The sequence below is a fragment of the Macaca thibetana genome, chromosome 7 (genome assembly GCF_024542745.1).
Source record: "Macaca thibetana thibetana isolate TM-01 chromosome 7, ASM2454274v1, whole genome shotgun sequence".
Classification (NCBI taxonomy): Eukaryota; Metazoa; Chordata; class Mammalia; order Primates; family Cercopithecidae; genus Macaca; species Macaca thibetana.
The window spans coordinates 82,321,058-82,333,746 of NC_065584.1; the positions used below are offsets into that span (position 1 = coordinate 82,321,058).

General features: G+C 43.2%; 1 pseudogene; it reads left to right on the forward strand.

Moving 5' to 3' along the window:
* The first annotated feature begins 1,804 nt into the window (after positions 1-1,804).
* LOC126959187 (glycerol-3-phosphate acyltransferase 4-like) lies at positions 1,805-2,679 on the forward strand (annotated as a pseudogene).
* The last annotated feature ends 10,010 nt before the right edge of the window (positions 2,680-12,689 follow it).

Genomic DNA, 12,689 nt, shown 5'->3' on the forward strand with positions numbered 1-12,689 from the left:
TGATGTTATTTCTAAGGCCTCTGTTCTGTTCCATTGGTCTCTATATCTGTTTTGGTACCAGTACCATGCTGTTTTGGTTACTATAGCCTTGTAGTATAGTTTGAAGTCAGGTAGCATGATGCTTCCAGCTTTGTTATTTCTGCTTAGGATTGTGTTGGCTATATGGACTCTTTCTTGGTTCCATTTGAAATTTAAAGTAATTTTTTTTTAATTCTGTGAAGAAAGTCAGTGGTAGCTTGATGGAGATAGCATTGAATCTAACAATTACTTTGGGTAGTATGGCCATTTTCACAATATTGATTCTTCCTAGCCATGAGCATGGAATGTTTTTCCATCTGTTTGTGTTCTCTCTTATTTCCTTGAGCAGTGGTTTGTAGTTCTCCTTGAAGAGGTCTTTCACATCCTTTGTAAGTTGTATTCCTAGGTATTTTATTCTCTTTGTAGCAATTGTAAATGGGCGTTAACTCATGATTTGGCTCTCTGTATGTCTGTTATTGGTGTTTAGGAATGCTTGTGATTTTTGCACATTGATTGTGTATCCTGAGACTTTGCTGAAGTTGTCAGCAGCTTAAGGAGATTTGGGGCTGAGACGATGTGGCTTTTTAAATATACAATCATGTCATCTACAAATAGAGACAATTTGACTTCCTCTCTTCCTATTTGAGTATGCTTTATTTCTTTCTTTTGCTGATTGTCCTGGTCAGAACTTCCAATACTATGTTAAATATGAGTGGTGAGAGAGGGCATCCTTGTCTTGTGCCGGTTTTAAAAGGGAATGCTTCAAGCTTTTGCCCATTTAGTATGATATTGGCTATAGATTTGTCATAAATAGCTCTTATTTTGAGATACTTTCCATCAATACCTAGTTTATTGAGAGGTTTTAGCATGAAGGGGTGTTGAATTTTGTCGAAGGCCTTTCCTGCATCTATTGAGATAATCGTGTGGTTTTTGTCATTGATTCTGTTTATGTAATGGATTACATTTATTGATTTGCATATGTTGAACCAGTCTTACATCCCAGGGATGAAGCCAACTTGATCATGGTGGACAAGCTTTTTGATGTGCTGCTGGATTCTCTTGCCAGTATTTTACTGAGGATTTTCGCATCTATGTTCATCAGGGATATTGGCCTAAAATTTTCCTTTTTTTGTTGTGTCTTTGCCAGGTTTTGGTATCAGGATGATGCTGGCCTCATAAAATGAATTATGGAGGATTCCTTCTTTTTCTATTGCTTGGAATAGTTTCAGAAGCAATGGTACCAGCTCTTCTTTTTACCTCTGGTAGAATTCGACTGTTAATCTGTCTGGTCATGGGCTCGTTTTGATTGCTAGGCTATTAATTACTGCCTCAATTTCAGAACTTGTTATTGGTCTATTCAAGGATTCAATTTCTTCCTGGTCTAGTCTTGGGAGGGTGTATGTGTCCAAGAATTTATCCATTTCTTCTAGATTTTCTAGTTTATTTGCATAGAGGTGTTTATAGTATTCTCTGATGGTAGTTCGTATTTCTGTGGGATCAGTGGTGGTCTCCCCTTTATCATTTTTTATTGTATCTATTTGATTCTTCTCTCTTTTCTTCTTTATTAATCTGGCTAGTGGTTTATGTATTTTGTTAATCTTTTCAAAAAACCAACTCCTGGCAAGGAGCCAAGGAGAAGCAGCACCAGCTTTAGAAGCCCTACACCAACAGAAATATCGCAAAGGATCCCACTTCACTAGAAGAAGACATCAAAGAGACTCATCAAAGTGGCAGTAGTAAGGCTCTGGACAAAACTCCACATTTCCAGCTCTCTGACATTTTCTACTTCTGCCGTAAAGGAATGGAGACCATTATGGATGATGAGGTGACAAAAAAATCCTCAGCAGAGGAGTTGGAGTCCTGGAACCTGCTGAGCAGAACCCATTACAACTTCAGGTACATCACCCTTCAGCTTATAGTCCTGTGGGGGTTAGGAGGATTGATTTTGTACTGCTTACTGCTGCCGCTCAGGATAGTGCTGGACTTGACAGGGATTAGCCTTCTAGTGGTGGGCACGACTGTGGCAGGATACTTGCTTCATACCTCGCCAATCGATGTGATCATCTTGGCCAGCGATGGTTATTATGCCACGGTGGGTCAAGTTCATGCGGGACACATAGGTTTGATTCAGAGAGCCATGGTGAAGACTTACCCACACATTAGGTTTGAGTGCTTGGAAGTGAAGGATCGCCACCTGGTGGCTAAGAGACTGACTGAAGAAGTGCAAGATAAAAGCCTATCCTCATCTTCCCAGAAGGAACCTGCATCAATAATACATCGGTGATGATGTTCAAAAAGGGAAGTTTTGAAATTGGAGCCACAGTTTACCCTCTTGCTATCAAGTATGACCATCAATTTGGCGATGCCTTCTGGAACAGCAGCAAATAAGGGATGATGATGTACCTGCGGCAAATGATGACAAGCTGGGCCATTGTCTGCAGTGTGTGGTACCTGCCTCCCATGACCAGAGAGGCAGATGAAGATGCCATCCAGTTTGCAAATAGGGTAAAATCCGCCATTGCCAGGCAGGGAGAACTTGTGGACCTGCTGTGGGATAGGGGCCTGAAGAGGGAGAAGGTGAAGGACATGTTCAAGGAGGAGCAGCAGAAGCTATACAGCAAGATGATTGTGAGGAATCACAAGGACAGGAGCCGCTTATGAGCTTGCCTCGAGCTGGCTGGGGCCACTGTGAGGAGTGACCACAGGCTAGGAGCTGGAGTTGCTGCCGCTGCCTCCACTGCTGCATCCTTTCCAGACTCCAGGGCTCCCTGGGCTGCTCTGGATCCCAGGACTCTGGATTTCACCAAGTGCAGTGGGATCCCTATGCACACGGCGCTACCTTCCCTTGGCAGTATGAACGGATGCTGCTGGGTGTCGCAACCCAGGATAAGATGTCTTGTTTCTTTTACAATAAGTCATTGGAGATGTCAGGCCTCTGAGTCCAAGCCTGCGTGTATACATCCAGATGGCCTGGGCTACTGAAGAACCAAAAAAGTTGAAAATGGCTAGCTCTTGCCTTAACTGATGACATTACCTTGTGACATTCCTTCTCCTGGACAATAAGTCTCTGGAGCTCCCCACTAAGCACCTTGTGACCCCTGCCACTGCCCGCAAGAGAATAACCATCTTGAACTGTAATTTTCTACTACCTACCCGAACCCTATAAAACTGCCCCACCCCTATCTCCCTTTGCTGACTCTCTTTTCAGACTTAGTCTGCCTGCACCCAGATGATTAAAAAGCTTTATTGCTCACACAAAGGCTGTTTGGTGGTCTCTTCATACGGACGCCCGTGATATTGGGTGCTGAAGACCCAGGAGAGGGGAATTCCTACAGGAGACCGGTCTCCTGTCCTTGCCCTCACTCTATGAAGAGATCCACCTATGACCTCAGGTCCTCAGACCAACCAGCCCAAGGAACATCTCGCCAATTTCAAATCAGGTAAGTGGTCTTTTTACTCTCTTTTCCAGCCTCTCTCACTACCATTCAATCTCCCTGTCCTTCCAATTCAAGTTCTTTTTCATCTCTAGTAGAGACAAAGGAGACACATTTTATCTGTGGACCCAAAACTCCGGCGCTGGTCACGGACTCAGGAAGACAGCCTTCCCTTGGTGTTTGATTATCACGGGGATGCCTGCCTTGATCATTCACCCCCATTCCATTGGTGTCTGAACACCACGAGGACACATTCACCCACATTTCCTAGGTGGCAAGTCAATTGTGGGAATGCCTGCTTTGACTGCCCATCCACATTACAGCCCAGGGCTGCTCACCACCCCCTTCTCCGTATCTCTACTTTTCTCTTTAAACTTAACTCCTTCACTATGAGCAACCTTCCGCCCTCCATTCCCCCTTCTTCTCCCTTAGCCTGTGTTCTCAAGAACTTAAAACCTCTTCAACTCACACCTGACCTAAAACCTAAATGCTTTATTTTCTTCTGCAATACCGCTAGGCCCCAATACAAACTCAACAATGGTTTCAAATGGCCACAAAATGGCACTTTTGATTTCTCCATCTTACAAGACCTGGATGATTTTTGTCAAAAAATGGGCAAATGGTCTGAGGTGCCTGACATCCAGCCATTCTTTTACACATCGGTCCCTCCCTAGTCTCTGCTCCCAATGCGACTTATCCCAAATCTTTCTTCTCTCCTGTCTGTTCCTTTGGTCTCCACCCCAAGCTCTGAGTCCTTTGAATCCTTCTTTTCTATGGACCCATCTGACCTCTCCCCTCCTCCCCAGGCTGCTCCTCACCAAGCCGAGCCAGGTCCCAATTCTTACTCAGCCTATACTCCCCCACCCTATAATCCTTCTATCACCTCCCCTCCTCACACCTGGTCTGGCTTACAGTTTCATTCCATGACTAGCCCTCCCCCCACTTGCCCAACAATTTTCTCTTACAGAGGTGGCTGGAGCTGAAGGCATAGTCAAGATTAATGCTCCTTTTTCTTTATCCGACCTATCCCAAATCAGTTAGCATTTAGGCTGTTATTCATCAAATATAAAAACCCAGCCCAATTCATGGCCCATTTGGCAACAACTCTTAGATGCTTTACCGTCCTAGACCCAGAGAGGCCAGAAGGCTGTCTTATTCTCAATATGCATTTTATTACCCTATCCACTCCTGACATTAGAAAAAGCTCCAAACGGCCGGGCGCGGTGGCTCAAGCCTGTAATCCCAGCACTTTGGGAGGCCGAGATGGGCGGATCACGAGGTCAGGAGATCGAGACCATCCTGGCTAACACGGTGAAACCCCGTCTCTACTAAGAAATACAAAAAAATAGCCAGGCGAGGTGGCGGGCGCCTGTAGTCCCAGCTACTTGGGAGGCTGAGGCCGGAGAATGGCGTGAACCCGGGAGGCAGAGCTTGCAGTGAGCTGAGATCCGGCCACTGCACTCCAGCCTGGGCTACAGAGCGAGACTCTGTCTCAAAAAAAAAAAAAAAAAAAAAAAAAGCTCCAAACATTAGATTCTGGCCCTCAAACCCTACAACAGGACTTAATTAACTTCGCCTTCAAGGCGTACAATAAAAGAAAAGAGGCAGCCAAGTGGCCACATATTTCTGAGTTGCAATTACTTGCCTCTGCTGTGAGAGAAACCCCAGCCACATCTCCAGCACACCAAAACTTCAAAATGCCTAAACTGCAGTGACCAGATGTTCGTCCAGGACCTCCTCCCAAAGAATTTTGCTTCAAGTGCTGGAAATCTGGCCACTGGGCCAAGGAATGCCCACAGCCCAGGATTCCTCCTAAGCTTCATCCTATCTGTGCGAGACCCCACTGGAAATCAGACTGTCCAATTCACCCGGCAGCCACTCCCAGAGCCCCTGGAACTCTGGTCCAAGGCTCTCTGACTGACTCCTTCCCACTTAGTGGCTGAAGACTGACACTGCCTGATCACCTCAGAAGCCTCTGGACCATCACAGATGCTTCAGGTAACTCTTACAGTGGAGGGTAAGTCTGTCCCCTTCTTAATCAATATGGAGGCTACCCACTCCACAATATCTTCTTTTCAAGGGCCTTTTTCCCTTGCTTCCATAACCATTGTGGGAATTGACAGCCAGACTTCTAAACCTCTTAAAACTCCCCAACTTTTGTGCCAACTTGGACAACATTCTTTTATGCACTCCTTTTCAGTTATCCCCACCTGCCCAGCTCCCTTATTAGGTCGAGGCATTTTAACTAAATTATCTGCTTCCCTGACTATTCCTGGGCTACAGCCACACCTCATTGCCACCCTTTTCCCCAGTTCAAAGCTTCCTTCGCATCCTCCCCTTGTATCTCTCTACCTTAATCCACAAGTATGGGATACCTCTACTCCCTCCTTGGTGACCGATCATGCACCCCTTATCATCCCATTAAAACCTAATCACCCTTACCCTGCTCAATGCCAATATCCCATCCCACAGCAGGCTTTAAAAAGGTTAAAGCCTGTTATCACCTATCCGTTACAACATGGCCTCTTAAAACCTATAAACTCTCCTTACAGCTCTTTTATCCTACCTGTCCAAAAACCAGACAAGTCTTACAGGCTGGTCCAGGATCTTTGCCTTATCAACCAAATTATCTTGCCTATCCACCCCCTGGTGCCAAACCCATATACTATCCTATCCTCAATACCTCCCTCCACAACCCATTATTCTATTCTGGATTTCAAAGATGCTTTCTTTACTATTCCTTTACACCCTTCATCCCAGCCTCTCTTTGCTTTCACTTGGACTGACCCTGACACCCATCAGTCTCAGCAACTTAACCTGGGCTGTATTGCCACAAGGCTTCGTGGACAGTCCCCATTACTTCAGTCAAGCCTTTTCTCATAATTTACTTCCTTTCCATCCATCTGCTTCTCACCTTATTCAATAGTTTAACAACTTTCTACTCTGTAGCCCCCCCATGAATTTTCCCAATAGGACACCCTCCTGCTCGTCCAACATTTTTCTCAAAAAGATATTGCATATCCCCCCCCCAAAGCCCAGATTTCTTCCTCATCCATTACCTCTCTCAGCATAATTCTTCATAAAGACACATGTGCTTTCCCTGCTGATCATGTCCCACTAATCTCCCAAACCCCAACCCCTTCTACAAAGCAACAACTCCTTTCCTTCCTAGGCATGGTTGGGTACTTTTTCCTTTAGACACCTGGTTTTGCCATCCTAACAAAACCATTACATAAACTCACAAAGAGAAACCTAGCTGACCCCATAGATCCTAAATCCTTTCCCAACTCAGTATTTATACTGACTCTAAATATGCTTTCCATATCCTGCACCACCATGCTGTTATATGGGCTGAAAGATGTTTCCTCACTATGCAAGGGTCCTCCATCATTAATGCCTCTTTAATAAAAGCTCTTTGCAAGGCTGCATTGCTTCCAAAGGAAGCTGGAGCATTCACTGCAAAGCCATCAAAGGGCCTCAGATCCCTTTGCTCAAGGCAAAAATTATGCTAATAAGACAGCTAAAGAAGCAGCCAGTATTTTCCTTTCTCCTCTATCACTCCCACCTACTCTTCCATTGAAACTTCCATGTATCAATCTCTTCTCACACAAGGCAATGGTTCTTGGACCAAGAAAAATTCTTTCCAGCCTCACAGGCTTATCCCATTCTATCGTCCTTTCATAACCTCTTCCTTATAGGTTACAAGCCTTACTAGCCCACCTCTTAGAACCTCTCATTTCCTTTAAGACATCTGCCCTTCGTATCACTCCATCCTTGGCTACCTTGCCCTTGTTCTTCGGACTCTTCTCCTAACCTCTCCTCTTACTTGCTTATACCCAGCCCCATGAATAGCAGTGAAAGGTTACTCATAGACACTATGCGCTTTCTCATACACCCTAAAAATAGAACCTCCTCCTCTACCCAATTGCCCCATCAATCCCCATTACAACCTCTAAGGGTTGCTGCCTTCACTAAATCCCTAAGAGTCTGGGTGCAGGATTTCAAAGATGCTTTCTCTACTATTCCTTTACACTGTTCATCCCAGCCTCTCTTTGCTTTCACTTGGACTGACCCTGACACCCATCAGTCTCAGCAACTTAACCAGGGATGTACTGCTACAAGGCTTCAGGGACAGCCCCCATTACTTCAGTCAAGCCCTTTTGGTGCTCCCTCTCATCTTTTCACTTTACATTTCCAGTTTTGCCTTACAAAGGTCTCTTCTTCCTCTGTGACTCCTCCACCTACATGTGTCTATCTATCAGTTGGACAAGCACGTGTACACTAGTTTTTCTTACCCCCCAAAATCAATTTGCAAATAGGGCCAACAGCTTCCTGTTCCCCTCATGACACCAACACTTCACTACTATTTTGTTTTGTTTTGTTATTATTAATACAAAAAGATAGGAATAGTCCTTGACTTACTGCTGAAAAAGGAAGACTCTACATTTTTAAATGAAGAGTGTTGTTTTTACCTAAATCAATCTGGCCTGTTATATGACAACATAAAAAAACTCAAGGATAGAGCCCAAAAACTCAGCAACAAAACAAATAATTATGCTGAACCCCCTGGACAATCTCTAATTGGATGTCCTAGGTCCTCTCAATTCTTAGTCATTCAATATCTGTTTTTCTCCTTCTCTTATTCAGACCTTGTGTTTTCGGTTTAGTTTCTCAATTCAAATAAAACAGCATCCAGGCCATCACCAATCATTCTGTATGACAAATGCTGCTTCTAACAACCCCACAATATCACCCTTTACCCCAAAATCTTTCTTCAGTTTAATCTCTCCCACTCTAGGTTCCCAAGCCACCCCTACTCTCATTTGAAGCAGCCCTGAGAAACATCACCCATTATCACTCTATACCACCCCCCAAAATTTTTGCCACCCCAACACTTCACCACTATTTTGTTTTGCTTTTCTTATTAATATAAGAAGACAGTAATGTCAGGCCTCTGAGCCCAAGCCTGCACGTATACATCCATATGGCCTGAGGAAACTGAAGAACCTCAAAAGAAGTGAAAATGGCTGGTTTCTACCTTAGCTGATGACATTACCTTGTGACATTCCTTCTTCTGGACAATAAATCCCCAGAGTTAACCGAGCACCTTGTGACCCTCACCACTGCCTGCAAGAGAACAACCCTCTTTAACTGTAATTTTCCACTACCTACCCAAATCCTATAAAACTGCCCCACCCCATCTCCCTTTGCTGACTCTATTTTAGGACTCAGCCCACCTGCACCCAGGTGATTAAAAAGCTTTATTGCTCACACAGAGCCTGTTTGGTGGTCTCTTAACATAGACGGGTGTGACAGGAGGAATGCCATTAAAGTCAACTCCCCATCTGTGCATGCTCTGCAGGCTCAGTGGTTGGGGAGATGTGGCCACGTTCATGTGCTAGGGGCATGGGACAGGAGTCTGTTACACATGCCCATGTGCCAGGGACGTGCTGGGGCAGCCACCCACTCTGGAGGAGAGGCACAGCTGAGGCACTGTGGCTGGCTTTGGCCTCAGCGTCGCCTCTAGACTTGGAGCTCTGCAGACATGATAGGAAGGAAATTTTCATCTGCAGGGGCTGTCAGCAAAATGAAGGGTTAGAATCTTTTTTTTTTTTTTTTTTTTTTTCACTTAAGTGCATTTATTCAACGTACTTATTCTAACTGAGAATTATTTCACCACTAGTGTTCTTTTCTTTTCTTTTTTTCTTTTTTTTTTTTAGTTCTAGGGTACATGTGTACAATGTGCAGGTTTGTTACATTTGTATACATGTGCCATATTGGTATGCTGCACCTATTAACTCATCATTTACATTAGGTATATCTCCTAATGCTATCCCTCCTCCCTACCCCCTCCCCACAACACGCCCCAGTGTGTGATGTTCCCCTTCCTGTGTCCAAGTGTTCTCGTTGTTCAATTCCCACCTATAAGTGAAAACATGCGGTGTTTGGTTTTCTGTTCTTGTGATAGTTTGCTGAAAATGATGGTTTCCAACTGCATCCATGTCCCTACAAAGGACAGGAACTCATCCTTTTTAATGGCTGCAGAGTATCCCACGGTGTATATGTGCCACATTTTCCTTATCTAGTCTATCATTGATGGACATTTGGGTTGATTCCAAGTCTTTGCTATTACGAATAGTGCTGCAATAAACATACGTGTGCATGTGTCTTTATAGCAGCATTATTTATAATCCATTGGGTATATACCCAGTAATGGGATGGCTGGGTCAAATGGTATTTCTAGTTCTAGATCCTTGAGGAATTGCCACACTGTCTTCCACAATGGTTGAACTAGTTTACAATCCCACCAACAGTGTAAAAGTGTTCCTATTTCTCCACATCCTCTCCAGCACCTGTTGTTTCCTGACTTTTTAATGATTGCCATTCTAACTGGCATGAGATGGTTTCTCATGGTTGTGGTTTTGATTTGTATTTCTCTGATGGCCAGTGATGATGAGTATTTTTTCACATGTCTGTTAGCTGCATAAATGTCTTCTTTTGAGAAGTGTCTGTTCATATCCTTTGCCCACTTTTTGAAGGGTTGTTTTTTTCTTGTAAATTTGTTTGGGTTCTTTGTAGGTTCTGGATATTAGCCCTTGTCAGATGGATAGATTGAAAAGTTTTTCTCCTGTTCTGTAGGTTGCCTGTTCACTCTGATGGTAGTTTCTTTTGCTGTGCAGAAGCTCTTTAGTTTAATTATATCCCATTTGTCAACTTTGGTTTTTCTTGCCATTGCTTTTGCTGTTTTAGACATGAAGTCCTTGCCCATGCCTATGTCCTGAATGGGATTGCCTAGGTTTTGTTCTATGGTTTTTATGGTTTTAGGTCTAACATTTAAGTCTCTAATCCATCTTGAATTAATTTTTGTATAAGATATAAGGAAGAGATCCAGTTTCAGCTTTCTACATATGGCTAGCCAGCTTTCCCAGCACCATTTATTAAATAGGGAATTCTTTCCCCATTTCTTGTTTTTGTCAGGTTTGTCAAAGATCAGATGGTTGTAGATGTGTGGTATTATTTCTGAGGGCTCTGTTCTGTTCCATTGGTCTATATCTCTGTTTTGGTACCAGTACCATGTTGTTTTGGTTACTGTAACCTTGTAGTATAGTTTGAAGGCAGGTAGCGTGATACCTCCAACTTTGTTCTTTTGGCTTAGGATTGTCTTGGCAATGCGGCCTTTTTTTTTTGGTTCCATATGAACTTTCAAGTAGTTTTTTCCAATTTCTGTGGAGAAAGTAATTGGTAGATTGATGGGGATGGCATGGAATCTATAAATTACCTTGGGTGGTAAGGCCATTTTCACTACATTGATTCTTCCTATCCTTGAGCATGGAATGTTCTTCCATTTGTTTGTGTCCTCTTTTATTTCATTGAGCAGTGGTGTGTACTTCTCCTTGAAGAGGTCCTTCACATCCCTTGTAAATTAGATTCCTAGGTATTTTATTCTCTTTGAAGCACTTGTGAATGGGAGTTCACTCATGATTTGACTCTCTGTTTGTCTGTTATTGGTGTATAAGAATGCTTGTGATTTTTGCACGTTGATTTTGTATCCTGAGTCTTTGCTGAAGTTGTTTATCAGCTTAAGGAGATTTTGGACTGAGATGATGGGGTTTTCTAAATATACAATCATGTCATCTGTAAACAGGGACAATTTGACTTCCTGTTTTACTAATTGAATACCCTTTATTTCTTCCTCCTGCCTGATTGCCCTGGCCAGAACTTCCAACACTATGTTGAATAGGAGTGGTGAGACAGGACATTCCTGTCTTGGGCCAGTTTTCAAAGGGGATGCTTCCAGTTTTTGCCCATTCAGTATGATATTAGCTGTGGGTTTGTCATAAATAGCTCTTATTATTTTGAGATACATCCCATAATACCTAACTTATTGAGAGTGTTTAGCATGAAGGGCTATTGAATTTTGTCAAAGGCCTTTTCTACATCTATTGAGATAATCATGTGGGTTTTTGTCTTTGGTTCTGTTTATATGCTGGATTACATTCACTGATTTGTGTATGTTGGACCAGCTTTGCATCCCAGGGATGAAGCCAACTTGATCGTGGTGGATAAGGTTTTTGATGTGCTGCTAGATTCGGTTTGCCAGTATTTTATTGAGGATTTTTGCTTCAATGGTCATCAGGGATATTGGTCTAAAATTCTCTTTAGATTCTTATGCTGCTGCTGATGGGGCCACCAAAAGGAGGGGAAGAGGCCAAGTGGGCCACTGACTGGGCCATGGTGAGAACCAAGAGTCACATGTGTTCATACTCCAGGTTAACCCTGAACTCCCCATGTGATGTGCACTCTGTTTAATGTGTGCCTCGGTTTCCCCATCTGTAACATGAGTCAGGGGAAGGTGGTAATTCCTACTTCACAGGGCTGTTGTGGGGATTAAAGTGTTGTGGTGAATGAAGGACATGCCAAGTACAGGCCCACAAAACAGGGCAGGGCAGGTCCGAGCTCAGAGCTGCTGCACCGGGCTTTGGATTTGTTTCTGTGAGTAAAAAAAACTGGCTGGTAAATGAAAAACCAAGAAAACAACAACAACAACAACAACAACAGCAAAGCAGCTCCTAGATTCATTGATTTTTTTTAAGAGTTTTCCATGTCTCTATCTCCTTCCGTTCTGCCCTGATCTTAGTTATTTCTTGTCTTCTGCTAGCTTTTGAATTTGTTTGCTCTTGCTTCTCTAGTTCTTTTAATTGTGACGTTATGGTGTCAAGTTTAGATCTTTCCTGCTTTCTTCTGTGGACATTTAGTGATATAAATTTTCCTCTAAACACTGCTTTAGCTGTGTCCCAGAGATTCTGGTACGTTGTGTCTTTGTTCTCATTGGTTTCAATGAACTTATTTATTTCTGCCTTAATTTCATTATCCACCCAGTAGTCATTCAGGAGGAAGTTGTTCAATTTTCATGTAGCTGTGTGGTTTTGCGTAAGTTTCTTAATCCTGAGTTCTAATTTGATTGCAGTGTGGTCTGAGAGACTGTTATGATATCTGTTCTTTTGCATTTCCTGAGGAATATTTTACTTAAAATCATGTGATTGATTTTAGAGTAAGTGCAATCTGGTGCTGAGAAGAATGTATATTTTGTTGATTTGGGGTGAAGATTCTGTAGATGTCTATTTGGCCACTAGAGAAATGGAAACCAAAACCACAATGAGATACCATCTCAAGCCAGTTAGAATGGCGATCATTAAAAAGTCAGGAAACAACAGGTGCTGGAGAGGATGTGGAGAA